The sequence below is a fragment of the Aotus nancymaae genome, unplaced genomic scaffold (assembly GCF_030222135.1).
Source record: "Aotus nancymaae isolate 86718 unplaced genomic scaffold, 86718_ANA_hifiasm-v0.15.2.pri h1tg000012l, whole genome shotgun sequence".
NCBI classification, from domain to species: domain Eukaryota; kingdom Metazoa; phylum Chordata; class Mammalia; order Primates; family Aotidae; genus Aotus; species Aotus nancymaae.
In genome coordinates this window covers 39,549,525-39,566,269 of record NW_026988423.1, presented here as the reverse complement: position 1 = coordinate 39,566,269, position 16,745 = coordinate 39,549,525, and the positions used below count along the sequence as shown (strand labels likewise).

General features: G+C 42.0%; 1 pseudogene; it reads right to left on the bottom strand.

The window, feature by feature from the left end:
• Window positions 1-12,856: 12,856 nt before the first annotated feature.
• LOC105715043 (ras-related protein Rab-22A-like) lies at window positions 12,857-14,153 on the bottom strand (annotated as a pseudogene).
• Window positions 14,154-16,745: the final 2,592 nt, after the last annotated feature.

The window sequence follows — 16,745 nt, the reverse complement described above, 5'->3', positions numbered from 1 at the left end:
TGTTATTAGATTCTAACCCTGACCATTTTTTTAAATCAGTTTTATTATTTGCCTACAATTTAAACTAAATTCTATTTTTTTTTTTCTGGTTACAGGTCTTCAGATAAATTTTTCTCCAATTGTTTTTAAACTCACTGAAATTGAGAATACTTTTTACCGAGGCCTTGCAAGCTGAGGCTTACTCATAAATAACCTTGTGACATACAAACTACAGACCACAAAATCTGTCAGCTCACCGTTGCATTTAGTTATGTCCACATTAACTAAAGATGCCTCTAGTTGAACAGCTGGATACCTCAACTGACTGCTCTCCAGACTCTCAAGAAATCCATTTATAGACTGCTCCAAATATTAACCTTTGTTTTTCTTCTGTTTGGGAGCCCATCTGCAATGCCATTTCCTGATACGAGACACAGCTGTTTCATTGGACTGATCTCCTCCTAGAAATAGAAGAGCAGTTCAGTAATAATTTTTGCTACTCAGCTATTGACTCAAATATTAACTTCACACCCAACAACTTAGCTTTTAGTGTGTGAAACTTCTAGGAACATTTTAGACAGAGGACTTTTAGGGTGTAGAAGTGATTCCCTGATATCTGACACCTGAGCATGGTGAGTGCTTTTGAACATTAAAAGACCTCATAAATAAGCCTCAGAATCATGGTCCCCCTAAAACTGTCTTGGGGCAGGGAGGGACTCTCTCTGTAATTTCCTTATCTAAGAAATCTTCTTACTGAAAAAAAAAATACAATTACCATCTAGTCCCTTCCTGAAATCTCATTTCAGACAGAAATTCTATCATACCTGGAAGGTCTTTTTCACAAGATAATGACTGCCTCTTGGGCTCATTCAAATTCCAAAAAGTATTATCTACAAGTTAATTTCTGTCTCTGGGTTCCACACATATTCTTCCTAATAATCATTTACTGTTCCTAAATAGCATTGTCTTCATTCCCCATCTCCTCCCTCATTTGCGAAAAAGGGTTTATAAGCCTCTGTACCCCATTGGTGGTTGGGTAATCACTGTGATTCCCCCTCCCCATGCATGTGAAGTGTATGCCTCTTCTCCAATTAATCTGTCTTTTGCCAGTCAATTTCCAGCAGACCTCCAGAGGGCAAAGGAGAAGTTTCCCTTGGCCCCTATAGCCCTTAGGAGCCCTGAAATGCTTTTTTCTATATTATGCACCTTATGTTAATTTGCTAATTTACTGAACACATATTTTTCAGGAATCTTCTCATTTGCCAGGCACTTTTCTGGGCACTGGGACATAAAGAGACAGGGAGAGTTGCCCTTGTGATACAGCAGGTAGAAATAAATTATTTAGGCAGATAGTGAGGGTAAAAGAGTCCTTGTGAGAGCTTCCCTTTTAAACAAAAAGTGGCCCAAGAAACTTCTTTTTTTTTCTAACAAATAGCATGAAAAAATGAGTTGCAAGCATAGATAAGTAAGCTAAAAGCTTGCACGAGGAAATGCCAGCAGCTGTGTCAATAGAAAAGTGCTACGTGGGGGTCAGGCATGTCCAACATGGAGGCTCCATCTTCCCTTCTTGTTGCCAAGAAAAGGGAAATTACGGTAAAGCAATTGGCAACATGGTGCTGCCCAGGCAGAAGACCCACCTGCATAATAAATGACTGGGTTGGGGGTGGTCAAAAATTCACACCCTAGGCAAATGGCACACCTGGTCCAACCACTCTTTTGTATTAGATATAAGTCAAACACCACCTCCTCACCAGGCATCTAAAGCCTCCTACATTTCACCACGGATCCAGCAACCCATTTCTTTGGGACCCCTCTCTCCAGCAGGAGCTGTTCTCTCTCTTTTACCTGTAAAACTTCCACTCTCAGCCTCACCCTTCGTGTGTCTGTGTCCTTTAGTTCCTCAGCCACGAGACGGAGAACCTAGGGTATCACCCAGACTATGAGGCCATTTCACTTGCACACTCACTTGTACACTTGATTTGTCCCGCTCTAGGCCACCTACTAGATACCTTGGGTAAGTAATACAGCATATTTTTATCCCGTGTTTTCTTAAACTAAATAATGGGGATACTAGAAGCTACAATCTCAGTCATGCCAACAATTATGGAATCCATGGGAAGCACTTGTTACAGGATTTGGACCTGGTGAGCGTCTGTATTTTTTCTGTGGCTGCTGTAACAAATTACCACCAACTTGGTGGTCTAAAACCATTCACACAGTGGAGATGGCCTGAGTTCAAAGCACTTTCCCGGGGCTAACATCAAGGTATTTGGGAGAGCTGCACTCCTTCCGGAGGTTCCTGGGGAGCCGCCGTCCTTGGCTCTCCTGACTTCCAGTGGCTGCCAGCACTTCTCGACTGTGGCTGCCTCACTGCAATCTCTGCCTCGGTGGTCACGCAGGGGCCGAGGCAACACTCCCCCTTCACCCTCTGAAGGCTTGCTAATAAATCAACTGACAAAAGGCAGATTAGCTGGAGAAAAGGCATGCACATTTATTAATAGGCTCTTGGGGGAGAGCCACAGAGTGATTATCCCATATTTCAGTGGGGCCCAGATACTTGTATAGCCCTATTTCATAAGGGAAGAGAAGATGGGAATGTAGGTAACTGTGGGGTAATTACTGAGGAGAAAAATAGATGGGGAACAGGGATTAACTTTGTTATAAGTAAAATTTCAATGCCACAAAAGAAATAGCACTCAAGGATATGCCCTCTCAGCAAGGCAGCTTACTCCTATAGAAGGGTGCGGTGCACGGATGGAGCAGTGATGGTGGCCGCACGCTTGGACAAGAGGGGACGTGGTACTTATGCCTGACGGGGTCGGCCCTGCTGCTGTGTCATCCCCCATTGGCTAGGATTAGACCATACAAGCTACACTAATCCTGACTGGCTATTTTAAATGGAGCAGGGGTCCGAGCTGGAGTGGCAGGGTGGGTGTTTTGGTGGGAAGGACGGTTACGGGCCTGCCAGAGCAGGTAGCCAGGGGTGATCAGGTGACTGGGATGAGACAGAACCAGTGGAGGAGACTGTTTACTGGAATTACAAGGAAGTTAAACTTTCAAATAGAGAATTACAGAGTAAGAGAGCTGAACATACTGACATACTGAGTCTTTGAAGATAAACTTGAGGTTCACTATAACAACTTGTGAATGATGCTCTTTGAAAATTGAGAGACAGATATTACCTTGTGAAAGTCTGTCCAGGCGTGGTTACACTCTTGGTCCTCTTTTCTGTGGTAGAGAATGAGCTAACCGAGAGACGAAGGAAAGGCAATTGTTCTCCTTGAAGAGTCCCTCTGGTCTCTAGGTAGAGAGGGAAAATTCTCCTCCAGTCTCTGTTGATCTCTGAGGGCCTTTAATTCAAAGTGCACTTTACACCAGGGAGCCCTGTTTTGGGGTGAAGTTCCCTGCACTCCTTCAGTCTCTCATTTTCTGCCTGTTAAGCCACCCTCGGCCTCTCTCTTACGGCAGCACTTGTGATTCCATTTAAGGTACACCTGGACAACCAGAGCTATCACTCCACCACAGAATCCTTAAACACTTTGCCAAAGACCCTTTTTCTACATTGGGGAACAATTCCACGTTCCAGAGATCAGGACCTGACACCTGCGGAGGCCATTCTTTAGCTCACCACCACATCCGACATATACTCGTCCCTGGTTCCGGATCATTAGATTATAAAGAAGGGCTGCCAAATTGTCTTCTCTCTTTACTTTGGTACCAACCTCAGAACTCCATTGTTATTAAACCTGTATAATCCTGAGCCCTAACACAGCTTCATCCACCCAGAGCAGGGCAGACCTCACCACATGGGCCATGGGGCATTGGCCTACTCTGTCTACTGGTGATTAGTTCTCTTCCCATGACCTGGCATAGAGTCTCTAGAAAACAGTTTCTATGCATAATTATCCCAGGTGGACTTCCCACAGATAAAATGCAGAGATCTTGTCCTGGCCCTGTGTCTAAGGTGGAGAAACATTTATTTCATTCACGTTATTCTGAGGCTCGATGGGAATGAGCCTGGCTCTTGGTCTAACCCAACAGGAACATGTTCCCACAGGCAGACTCTGAGTACTCCATGGGGCCTGAGCTAACCTCCGCTGTGGGGGACTGTTCTATTCTGTGAGTGACTTTACCAGGTGCACAGGCTCTGAACTTCTTTGCTTCCCTCTTCTTTCCCTCTCTTCCTCATTCTCCCTCTCCTCTCTCACTGCAGTGATCTTTTTATATTCTTCAACTCTCCATTTGCTGCCTTCTACTTTGATTTCCTCATTCTCCTTCATGTCTATATATCCATATACAGCTTAATTTTCCCCCCTTATCTCATCTGATTCCTCTGTTGATGAAAAAGCCAAACTCTATAAAATATTTAGAGATTTATTCTTAACCAACATGAGTGACTGTAGCCAAGGGAGCAATCTAAAGAGGTCCAGATAAAGTGAAGTGGTTGGATTACTACTTGGTTTATACTCTTTATGGAGATGAAAGTTACAGGCAAAGACATAAATCAATACATGTGCCAGAGGCGTTTGAACCAGAGAGACTCCATCTTGAATAGCGGCATGGTAAAATAAGGGTGAGACCTCCTGGGCATTCTTAACCTACCAAGATGGGATAGGAAGTTGGCATGAGATACAGGTCATAAAGACCTTTCTGATAAAATAGCTTGTAGTAAAGAAGCTGGCCAAAACCCATCAAAACCAAGATGGCAATGAGAGTGATCTCTGGTCATCTTAACTGCTACACTCTCACCAGTTCCATGACAGTTTACTAATGCCATGACAACATCAGGAAGTTGCCCTATATGGTTTAAAATGGGAGTCATGAATAATCCACCCCCTGTTCGGTATATCATCAAGACATAACCATAAAAATGGGCAAGCAGCAGCCCTCGAGGCTGCTCTGCCTATGATGTAGCTTTTCTCTATTCCTTTGCTTTCAATTTACTGTATGGACTCACACCAAATTCTTTCTCGCACAAAATCCAAGACCCCTCTCTGTAAGGTATATATCGGTTGACCCAAAGAGGTGGAATATTTCAAAGAGGGGACTTACAGGTAATAGGTGAATTCAAGGATTTTCTGATTGGCATTTTGTTGAAAGAGTTAAGCTTTGTCTAAAGAACTAAAATCAGTGGAAAGAAATGCTTGCGTTAAGAAAAGGGAGGTTATGGAAGCTAAGGTTCTTGTTTTGTAGATGAATTCTCTAAGCAGTATTCTTCAGAGAGAATAGATGGTCAATGTCTCTTTTCAGATTTTAAACAGAATCCAACTCAGTTAAATCTCTAGATCAGGGAAAGACCTTGAAAGGTAAAAAGATTCTGAAGATGCAAAATTATACCCCACAAAAGGCTTTGCAGGGCCATTTCAAAATATGTCAGATAAATATATTTTGAAGTAAAATCTGTCAATTTCTTTCAGGGTCTGCTGTCATGTGACGCTATATCAGAGTCAAATTGGAATTTGGTATCTTATTGCCAAAGAGTCTGTTTCGTCCATCTTAGGTTGTCTATTTTAATGTTAGTGCTGGTAAGTTTTCCCTAAACTCCAAAAGGAAGAGGGTATGATGCAGCGTGTCTGACCTGTTTTCTTTTCATGGCCTGGAATTCAGTTTTTCATGTTTCTTTGTGGTTTCTTTTCAGGTTTGTTTTTGGCCCAGAGGGTGGATCCATTCATACATTCTTGTGGAGGGCTTAGGGTTTTATTTTTGGCTTACAGCTCAGACTCAATTCAAGTCAGCAAATACTTTTAGCACAAAGTATATGCCAGACATTGTTTAAAGTGGCATAAAGAACAGATGGTATGCCTGGCGCGGTGCTGATCTGGAAGGACCTAACCCCTTCCTGCCTCCTCCTGGAAGCTGTCTCTACTTTTCACATGCCTGCCAGTCACTCTCTCCCTTTCACTCTGTATCCCGGTTTCTTGTCTCCTCCTCCCACCTGCTCTTGTGTTCTCTGTCCTCTCTGCTCCTTTTGTTCCAAAATGGCATCAAAATCTTATAATCAAAATCCATCTTCCATGTTACTTGAAAGACTCTCTACCAATCCCATTATTTTTTTGTAGATGAATATAATGAGTGATTTTTAAAATATTATTTTATTAAATAAATTATGAAAAGTATACATCAAGGCCTGGGATTGGTATACTCACTTTCAGCCTCAATATTAAATCTCTGGGCTTCACAGATGATTACACATTGAAGTAAATGTGTGGTTTTATCTTTTGTGCGTGTAAAGAAAAGTCTTTCGTGTCATACAATTTGTACCGCTTTCTTTTCTTTGCACACACACACTTCTCCACCTCCATTGCCAATCCTCACCTGTCAATTCTGTTTAGTCCCGTTGATGAAAATAATCCAACTCTAAAATATTTGAAGAGATTTATTCTGAACCAAATATGAGTGACCATGGCCCATGCCACAGTCCTCAGGAGATCTTGGGAACATGTGCCCAAGGTGGTGGTGGTGTGGCTTGGTTTTACGTATTTTAGGGAGACATAAGACTTCAATTACACACATTTAAGACGTACACTGGTTTGGTCCAGAAAGGTGAAGTGTGGGGAGGAGAGTGGGTGAGGAGGGGTAATCGCTGGGTCCAGGCTATAGGTAGATTTAAAATTTTTCTGACTTGTTACTGGTTAAGTTTTTGTAAAGACCTGGGATCAAGAGAAAGGAAATGTCTAAGATAAGGAATTACAGAGATTAGAGTTCTTACTATGCAGAGGAAGCCTTCAGATAGCAGGCTTCAGAGAGAATCGATTGCAAATGTTTCCTATCAGACTTAAGGTCTGTGTTGACATTACTGCTGGAGGGTATAATGAGGCATATCTGACTCCCACTTCCTGTCATGGCCCGAACCTGTCTCTCAGGTTAAATTTTAAGAGCACCCTGGCTTAGAAGGAATTCAGTTCAGATAATTGGGAAGCCTTAGAATTTCATTTTTGGTTTGCCTTCCACACTCAATTTTACTGAAAACAAAAAAGACACCAAATGATAAGGTCATTGTGTTAGCAGTGAATAGGTCTAATTTCTTTCATTGCTGGTTTGCCGTGCCCGTGAAATAAGAAAGTGGGTCTGAGCTTGTGTCTGGAGGTGCTGGTGTCAGGCCCTGGGCAGTGACCTCCCACCTGGCCTGGAGGCACTGAGCATCCTGTGGGGAGGGCGTAGGAGCGGCTGAACAGAGGTCCTGAGCAGAAGATGGGCTGGGCTCTGTGCTGAGGCATGGACACAGCCTCCTCTGGGCCAGCTTAGACAAAGACGCACTGAAAGTAGCACAGCCCTTGTGTGGGTCTTGGGGGCCGAGGCTGTCTGGTTGGTGGGTCAGCACGCCATGGACGTGGCTGTTTAGATAGAGAAGACACTGAGTGCTGACCACCGGCCTCTCAAACGCCCTGGCAGGACACTCATCCCGGTGCCTTCCAGATCTGGCCTCTTCCTACCTCACAGTTACTGAACCCTTTCCTTTTTTCCAAACTGACACTCTGCCAAACCCCCACGCTCTCCCATACCCATCATTCATTTCTCTACATTTCCACTCCTTTGTGGAAAAGTTTGAATTTTCCCCTGAAGGTCTGATAATTTGAGATATATTAACAGAAAAAAAATGCAGACAAACTTTATCATGTGCACATACATGCGCAGGAGTCACATAAAATGGACAGATGGTTGGGGCCTTTATACCATTTTGAGCATGCAGATAGAATGGGGGCTCGGAGCATGGCCAAAAATAGATATGCTGGCAAGACAGGTTGATGGGAATACGTGAAGAGAAGGCATGGCTGGAAGAGGCATCTGGTTGTATAGTTGAAGCCTCACAGGTAGGCAGTCCTCAGAGAAAATAGTACATATATCTTTAAGACCTTAAAGGTGTGAGACTCTCAGTTCATCTTTTCTGCATCCCTGCAAGTCCCTTAGAGAAAGCCTGAATGCATCTACTGCTTACTTCACTTTATCCCGTCTATGGATGCAGCTCTCCCCGACACACAGCAGGTGTGCAGGACTCTTCTGCCTGCAGGCCTCTCAACAGCAAATCGACATATTTGCTTTCCTTCTCCTCCTTGCCCTTTGTCTGCCTGTAGAACACCTCCTAATTATTGGAGCTCACTGTCTCATGAGGCTCCCTCAGCATCCCAGGAGATGTGACCTGCAGCCACTCTGTTCCTCACTGTGGTGCCAGCCCCCTCCTTTAACACTCTTATGCTAACCTTGCCGTCATCCATGTGTTCATGTGCTTTACCTCCTAATCTGTGAGGACTTTGAGGGCAGGGTCCGTGTCCTGTTAGTGTCTGTGTCCTTAGCTCCGTGTGGAGCCCGGCTCAGAGCAGGTGCTTGGCTGAGTGAGTAAACGAGAGTGCTGGAGGGACCAATACTGAGAGAGAATTGCCAGATCCCAGGCCTTGGAGGATCCTGAGGGCCCTCCCCTGTGGTGTGGGAAGGTGTGGAGCTGGTTCGAGAATAGCCCCAGCAATATTGCCTTCCAGTGGCATCCTTGCTCTTGGAGAAAGTCTGTCCACCCTGTTTTTAGGACTCACCGCCACTACTTCTGCCACCATGGATGGACGATGGCCAAGGTGGGCTGGGTCCCTCTGGAAGGAGACAGGGCAGCTGTTGGAGGGTGTGCTGTCTCAGTGCAGAGCCAGCCTTTGTCGTCAGATGGGACTTGAATGACAAGGTCTGCACCTGTCCTCTTACTGCTAAAGCTGTCAGGAGAGGATGCATAGGAGACAGTGGAGGGGCTTTGTCTGGGACATAGGCCATCTGGGCCAACTTTCTCTGGGCCTCAGTCACCATGTCTGTAAATTGACAGGACTGAACTCTGTGCTTTTAAGGGTGTCCCTGCTTGAAGGGTCACTTCCCTCCCCAGTGTCCTGGGTAGAGGGAAGTGTCCCAGTGTGGGGAAGGCAGCATCAATGAGGATGATATTTGTCAGACATTTGCAGTGGACCTGACACTGCTGAGCAGTCATTATTTAATCCTCATTGCAATCTAATAAGAAAGGCACTATTGTTTTTTGAGACAGAGTCTTGCTCTGTGGCTCAGGCGGGAGTGCAGTGGTGCCATCTAAGCTCACTGCAACCCCCACCTCCCAGGTTCAAGTGATTCTTCCTCCTCAGCCTCCCTAGTAGCTGAGATTACAGGCACCTGCCACCATGCTGGCTAATTTTTTGTATTTTTAGTAGAGATGAGGTTTCACCATGTTGGCCAGGCTGGTCTCAAATTCCTGGCCTCAGGTCATCCGCCTGCCTTGGCCTCCCAAAGTGCTGAGGTTAAAGCTGTGAGTCACTGCGCCCTGCTGGAAAGTACTATTTTTCATCACCATTTTACAGATGAATTCTCTTAATTTTGCAGAAGTTATGTATATTATTCAAAGTTATATTTCTAGAAGTGGTGGCTGGGTAGGATTTGTATTTCAGGGTTGTTAGACCACAAAGCACACATTGCTAGCCTCCGCGTTGTGCTTTGCAGCAGGACAAGCATTACCTGCGAGCTCCTGAGAGCACCTGAGCTGAGAGCACTGAGGAGCACCCGGACCCAGTAACTTCTCTAAATCATGTGGGGGGAAGACGCACCCCTGTCATGGAGCCATGTTCTATGGCAGCCAATCAGTGGTCAATAAAAAAGTCATCAGACAATGTCAAGTGTATATATAGTTGATATGAAAATACACATTTGAAAATTTGGAAATCCTTTTTTAAACAAATTTCTTTTTCAAATGAAACTTAGAATTTATTAATGTATTTACATAACTTATAATCTTTAAGCAATGGCCTTATAAATATAGACTACGACTTTACATATGCTAAGCAACAGATACTTGTTTTTCCCCACCAAAATACTTGGGTTAAAAAAAAAATTGACAGCATTTACACCAACCTCTTTACTTCCTCTCTTCCTCCTTTTTAAACAATTGCTAGTCAATTAGAACACATGAATAAATTCAATTTATTCCAGGCAGCTTCTCTACCATCACCATCTTGATCATGAGAGCTTATTTTATTTTATTTATTTATTTATTTTTTTTAGAAAGAAAGAAAGAAAGAAAAAGAATAAAGAGGAGGAAAAAGGAAGAGAAAGAGAGAGAGAGAATGGGAGTATTGCTTTCTTGCCCAGGCTAGAATGCAGTTTAGTAATGGGTATTGAAAACCTCTTTTATACCAATAATTATACTTGATGTAAACAGGAAGGAATAAGGGAAGAAAATAACAAACGAGCAGCCAACCAATATTTCATTTAAACCTATGAAATGCTATGCGATTACTGAGGAGTGATTTACTTCCAATTATGTAGTCACTTATGGAATAGGTGTGAGGTGGTAATGTATGTTTTATGTATTTGAAGTGGAGAGTTCTATAAATGTTTATTAAGTTTACTTGTTCCAGATCTGAGTTCAAGTCCTGGATGTCCTTGTTAATTTTCTGTCTCATTGATCTATAGAATCGTTAGCTCTTCTTGTTACATTGATCCTTTTGCCATTATGTAATGTCCTTCTTTGCCTCTTTTGCTCTTTGTTGCTTTAAAGTCTACTTTATCAGAGGCGAGAGTTGCATCTCCTGCTTTTTATTTATTTGTTTACTTTTACTCTCTGATTGGTTGATAAATCTTCCTCCTTCTCTTTGTTTTGAGTCTTTGTGTATCGTTGCATGTGAGATGGGTCTGGATGCAGCATACCGATGGGTTTTGGCTTTTTATCCGATTAGAATATATATAATTTTAATACTGGCATTTGATGCTAGCTAGCTGTTTTGCCCATTAGTTAGTGTAAATTTTTCGTTGTGTTAATGTTCTTTTCTTTTTGATATATTTTTGGAAAGGCTGATATTGGTTGTTCCTTTATATGTATAGTGCTTCTTTCAGAAGCTCTTGTAAAGCAGGCCTGGTGGTGGTGAAGTCTCTAAATACTTGTTTGTTCGCAAAGGATTTAATTTTTCCTTCGATTATAAAGCTTAGTTTGGCTGGATAGGAAATTCTGGGTTGAACGTTCTTTTCTTTAAGGATGTTCAATATTGGTCCCCACTCTTTTCTGGCTTGTAGGGTTTCTGCTGAGAGATCTGCTGTAAGTCTGACAGGTTTCCCTTTATGGGTAACCTGACCTTTCTCTCTGGCTGCCCTTAGTATTTTCTCCTTCATTTCAACCCTAATAAATCTGGCAATTATGTGCCTTGGGGTTGGTCTTCTTGAAGAATATCTTTGTGGTGTTCTCTGTATTACCTGGAGTTGAATATTACCCTGCCTTGCCAGGTTGGGAAAGTTTTCCTGAATGATATCCTGAAGAGTATTTTCCAACTTGGATTCATTCTCTTCATCACATTCAGGTACACCTATCAAACGTAAATTAGGTCTTTTCACATAGTCCCATATTTCCTGGAGACTTTGCTCATTCCTTTTCATCCTTTTTTCTCCAATCTTGTCTTCTCGTTTCATTTCGCTGAGCTGGTTCTCGACTTCTGATATCCTTTCTTCTACTTGATCAATTCCACTGTTTAAACTTGTGCATGCTTCATGAAGTTCTCGTGTTGTGTTTTTCAGCTCCATCAATTCACTTATATTCCTCTCTAAATTGTCCATTCTCGTTAACATTTCGTCAAACCTTTTTTCAAGGTTCTTAGTTTCTTTGCATTGGGTTAGAACAAGTTCTTTTAATTCACAGAAGTTTCTTATCACCCACGTTTTGAAGCCTGCTTCTGTTATTGGAACACACTCGTAATCTATTAAGCCTTGTTCCGTTACTGATGAGGAATTGCGATCCCCTGTAGAGGGAGAGGCATTCTGATTTTGAGTATTCTCTGCCTTTTTACGCTGGTTTCTTCCCTTCATTATATATTTATCCGTCTGTTGTCTTTGTAATTACCGACTTTCTAACTAGGTCTCTGAGCAGACATCCAACTTGTTGATTCCCAGCGCCGAAATCTGAGCAGTCCACTGCACCGGCCAAAATAGCAGTGTTAAGATTGATGGTGCTTTTCTGCCCGGGAATCTCCGGACTCTGCACCAAAAACTGGCACGCTAAGGCACCAGCAAAACTGCCACACCGGCCACAAGAGTCGCCCTGGCAACACGTGGGGCTCCTCTGCTGGGAATCTCCTGGTCCGTGAGCAACAAATATTCGTCTGAAAGTGTGGCGTCCTCTCATTCTCTGTGCTTTCACTGGAAACTATGAGCCTGAGCTGCTAGTGGTCAGCCATCTTGGATCTCTCTCGAGAGCTTATTTTAAAAAGGTGCCAATAACATGTTTGGTGGCACACACATGACGAGGTCAGAAGCAAACCCAGGGTGAGCTAAGGATCTGCTGCTATCATCATTAATTTATTGTACGTATCCTAGGCTAATATATTCAATGAAAAGTGCTTTAGAGATGGCAGAGATGAAGTCATTTCCATCAATCCTATAAATAACCCATTTTAGTGTCAGATAATAATTGTCCTGTCTCCATTTAGACTATCCTGCTATATTTAAAATGATACAACTCCCTCTAACAGTGGTAATAGAAACCAAGGAAATCATAATCTCCACAAGGTCTTTCTTTCCTTTAAGAACCACAAAAGTGTTAATTTTCCCTTTACAAATGTTGTATAATATCTTGATTACAAAACTACTCAATAATTTAATCTTACCATCCATACAATTATATGTTCCTTTTCAGCAAGGTCAAAAGTCAATGATGTAGTCCCTTTGTACACTAGAGATTCTTTACGTAATAGAAGTCCACAGACCGAAATATCATTGCTGCAGTCTTTGGAGAAGAGACTGGTCAATATCTATGAATACTTTTTGCACAGAGAAGACTCAAGACTGGCTAAGTGGAAACTGGTGGCAGGGCCCCAGCCCTCCTGTTAACTTTCAGGACCACCTACTTCATCATCAAGTCTGAGAGGCTGAGGTTCGGTCAGCAGCAGCTCTGCTTTGTCTCTGAAGTCTCCCTTCGGAGTTTGAAGCCCTTACCAGATGACGGGTTGGCGTCAGTGGATGGAATTCTTCTACTAATTTCTATAAAGAGTTCATTTATGTTTATCGCTTTTTTTGTGCTGGTCTCTACTGTAAGGCTGGTTGCCTAGCCGGGAGCTTGGCCGCAAACCCCCCCACTTTTTTCTGAAAACTCGGACAAGCCTGGATGAGCTCGGGCAAGCTCAGACATGCTCGGGCATGTTCCCTTCTTCCATGCTCGCACAGCCTGGCCTTCCCTTAAAGAGCCCAGTATGCAAACAAGGTCTTGTAACCTTAGCCTCTTGCTAACCAATAGCAGTCAAGTCTTATTGACCAATAACAGTTGAGTCTTAATAGCCAATAGCAGTCGAGTCTTACTAGCCAATAGCAGCCAAGTCCTGTATGCAAACAAAGCCCTGTAACCATACCCAATGGTAGTTCTGCTTTTCCCACACCCTGCTCTCCCAAACCAATTGAGCTATTTCACTCCCTATAAAACCCCATGTTTGAGAGGAGTCCGTGCGACTTCTCCGGCCCCTCCTGTCGGATCACAGAACCTCACCTGGGAGCCTGAATAAACCCTTCACATTGGATCTTCTTGTGCTGGCCTCGGTTTCTTCCTTTTAAACTGGCGAGAACGAATTACATCTACAAAAATTGCATAAATAGAGTCGGTGTAGTCCTTTGCATCTCTCTCCATGACTTCTCTTGTATCAATAAGATCACACTTATTTCCTGCAATGGCAACTACACTATTAGGTGGGCCATGCTGTTGAAGCTCTTTCACCTAATCCTTTAATGTTGAAAACGTCTCTTCTTTGTGATATCATAAACGATTACAGCTGCGGCTGACCCGTGATAGTACATTGGTGCTAAGGCACGACATCGCTCTTGTCCAGCTGTATCCCAGATTAGGAAGTTATGTAGCTCATTTTGGTGTTGGACAGTCTTGGTCATAAAAGATGCCCCTTGGCCGGGCGTGGTGGCTTACGCCTGTAATCTCAGAACTTTGGGAGGCCGAGGCAGGTGGATCACCTGAGGTCATGAGTTCAAGACCAGCCTGGCCAACATGGTGAAACCCTGTCTTTTTTTTTAAAAAAAAATAATAAATAAAATTTAAAAAATAAAAAAAATAAAGATGCCCCTATTGTTGGGTTGATGTTTGGATCAAAACTGTCTTCCACAAACCACCACACAATACTCGATTTACCTACACCTGTATCCTCCAGCAGACACACTTAGAGCTCCCTCAGGGCCATGGCCCAGGAGCCAGGGGTGTGGGCTGGCCACCGCCCTAAGTTAAGGATGGAGAGGCAGGGCCCAGCAAGAACAGCCCCTGGTGCCACCGCCGCCGCATGGCCCAGGCCCGGTCCGCGCTGCCACCCGTCCTCCAGCACTAGGTCCGACCCGTCCGCTGCCAGCTGTGTGGGTCCTGCCTTAGCAGCCTGGATTCCACTGCCGTCTTGGGACGCTGGTCGCAAACAAAATTTTCAAATTTCATTTTTAATGTATTTAGGGAGTCTAAGTGCAGGATTCTCCATGCATATATTGCAGAGCGGTGGAGTCTAGGCTTATAGTGTACTCATCACCTGAACAGTAAACATTGTACTCAATGGCTTTTTATTCCTCTCCCCTCTCCCAGTCTCCCACCTTTTATAGTCTCCAAAGTCTATTATTCCATCTTAAGTCCACGTATACTCACTATTCAGCTCCCACCCATACATGAGAACATGTGGCATTTGACTTTCTGTTTCTGAATTATTTCACTGAGGATAATGGCCTCCAGTTTCATCCACGTTCCTGAAAAGACATAATTTTTCATTCTCTTTTATGTCTGAGTAGTATTACATTATACATATATTTACATATAAATATATATACATACAATATAAATATATATATACACACACTAAATATATATATATATATTTATATATATATACAACATATATATAATGTTTCTTTATCCAGTCCTCCATTGATGGACACTTAGGTTAATTCCCTATCTTTGCTATTGGGAATAGTGCTTCAATAAACACACAAGAGCAGGTATCTTTTTGGTATAATAAATTATTTCCCTTTGAGTGTCTACCCAATAGTGGGATTGCTTGATTAAATTGTGGTTCTAGTTTTAGTTCTTTGAGAAATCTCCACTATCTTTTCCATAGAGGTTGTACTAATTTACATCTACCATATATAAGTATGTATAAGTGTTCCCTTTTCTCTGCATCCTTGCCAACATCTATTGTTTTTAAACTTTTTAGTAATAGGCATCCTGATGGGTGTAAGATGGTATCTTATTGTGGTTTCCATTTGCATTTCTCTAATGATTAGTGATGTTGAGCATTCTTTCCTGTGTTTCTTGGCAACTTGTATGTCTTCCTTTGAAAAGTGTCTGTTCATGTTCCTTCCCACTTTTTAGTTGGGTTTTTTTTTCATTGAACTGTTTGAGTTTCTTATAGATTCTTGATATTAACCCTTTGACTGATAGAGAGTTTGCAAATATATATATTTTTCCACTCTGTAGGTTGTCTGTTTACTCTTTTGATTATTTATTTTGCTGTGCTAAGCTTTTTAGTTTAATTAAGTTCCATTTGTCTATTTTTAGTTTTGTTGCACTTGTTTTTAGGACTTAATCATACATTTTTTGCCAAGGCCAACATCCAAAAGAGTTGTTCCTAGATTTTTTGCTGAGATTTTTATATTTTGAGGTTTTACCTTTAGGTCTTTAATCCATCTTGAGTTGATTCTTATATGTGGTGAGAGGTAAGGGTCCAGTTTCTTTCTTCTGCATCGGGCAATCCAATTTTCCCAGAGCCATTAAGTGAATATGGTGTCTTTTTCCAGTGTATATGTATTTTTGACTTTGTCGAAGATCATTTGGTTGTATATATGTGGCTTTATTTATGGGTTTGCTATTCTGTTTTGTTGGTTTATGGGTCTATTTTTATAACATTACCATGTTGTCTTGGTTATTGCAGCTTTGGAATATAGTTTGAAGTCAGGTAATGCGATGCCTCCACTTTTGTTCTTTGTGCACATGATTGCTTTGGGTATTCAGGCTTTTTTTTGGTTTCATATGATTTTATGATTTCAGGATTTTTTTTTCCAATTCTGTGAAAAATGAGTTAGTAATTTTACAGGAATTACACTGTACTTCTGGGTTGCTTTGGGTAGTATGGTCACTTTAACAATATTAATTCTTCCAATTCATGAGCATGGGAAGTTTTTCCATTTGTTCGTGTGATTGGTGATTTCTTTCATCAGTGTTTTGTAATTCTCCTAATAGAGATATTTCATTTCTTTGTTTACATTTATTTCTAGGTATTTTATTTTTAAAGCTACTGTAAATGGAGTTGCCTTCTCAATTTGGTCCTCAGCTAGATTGTTACTGGTGTATAAAAATGTTAGTGAATTCTGTACATTAATTTTGTATTATGAAATGTTACTGAATTCATTTATTAAATCTAAGAGTTCATTGGTGGAGTACTTAGAGTTTTCTACATATAGATCATAGTATCAGTGAATAGGAATAACTTGGCTTTCTTTTTTCTAGCTTGAATGCCTTTTTTTTCTTTTGTCTAATTCCTGTGGCAAAGACTTTCAGTACTACGTTGAGTAAGAGTGATGAAAGTGAGCATCCTTGTTTTGTTTCAGTTCTTAGAAGAAATGCTTCTAACTATTCCCTGTTGAGTATGATTTTGGCTGTGAGTTTGTTGTATATGGCCTTTATTATGATGAACTGATTCCTTCTATGCCTAGTTTTTTGAGGATTTTTATCATGAAAGGATGCTGAATTTTATTGAAGTATTTTTGTGCCTATTGAGATAATGATATGGTTTTTGCCCTTA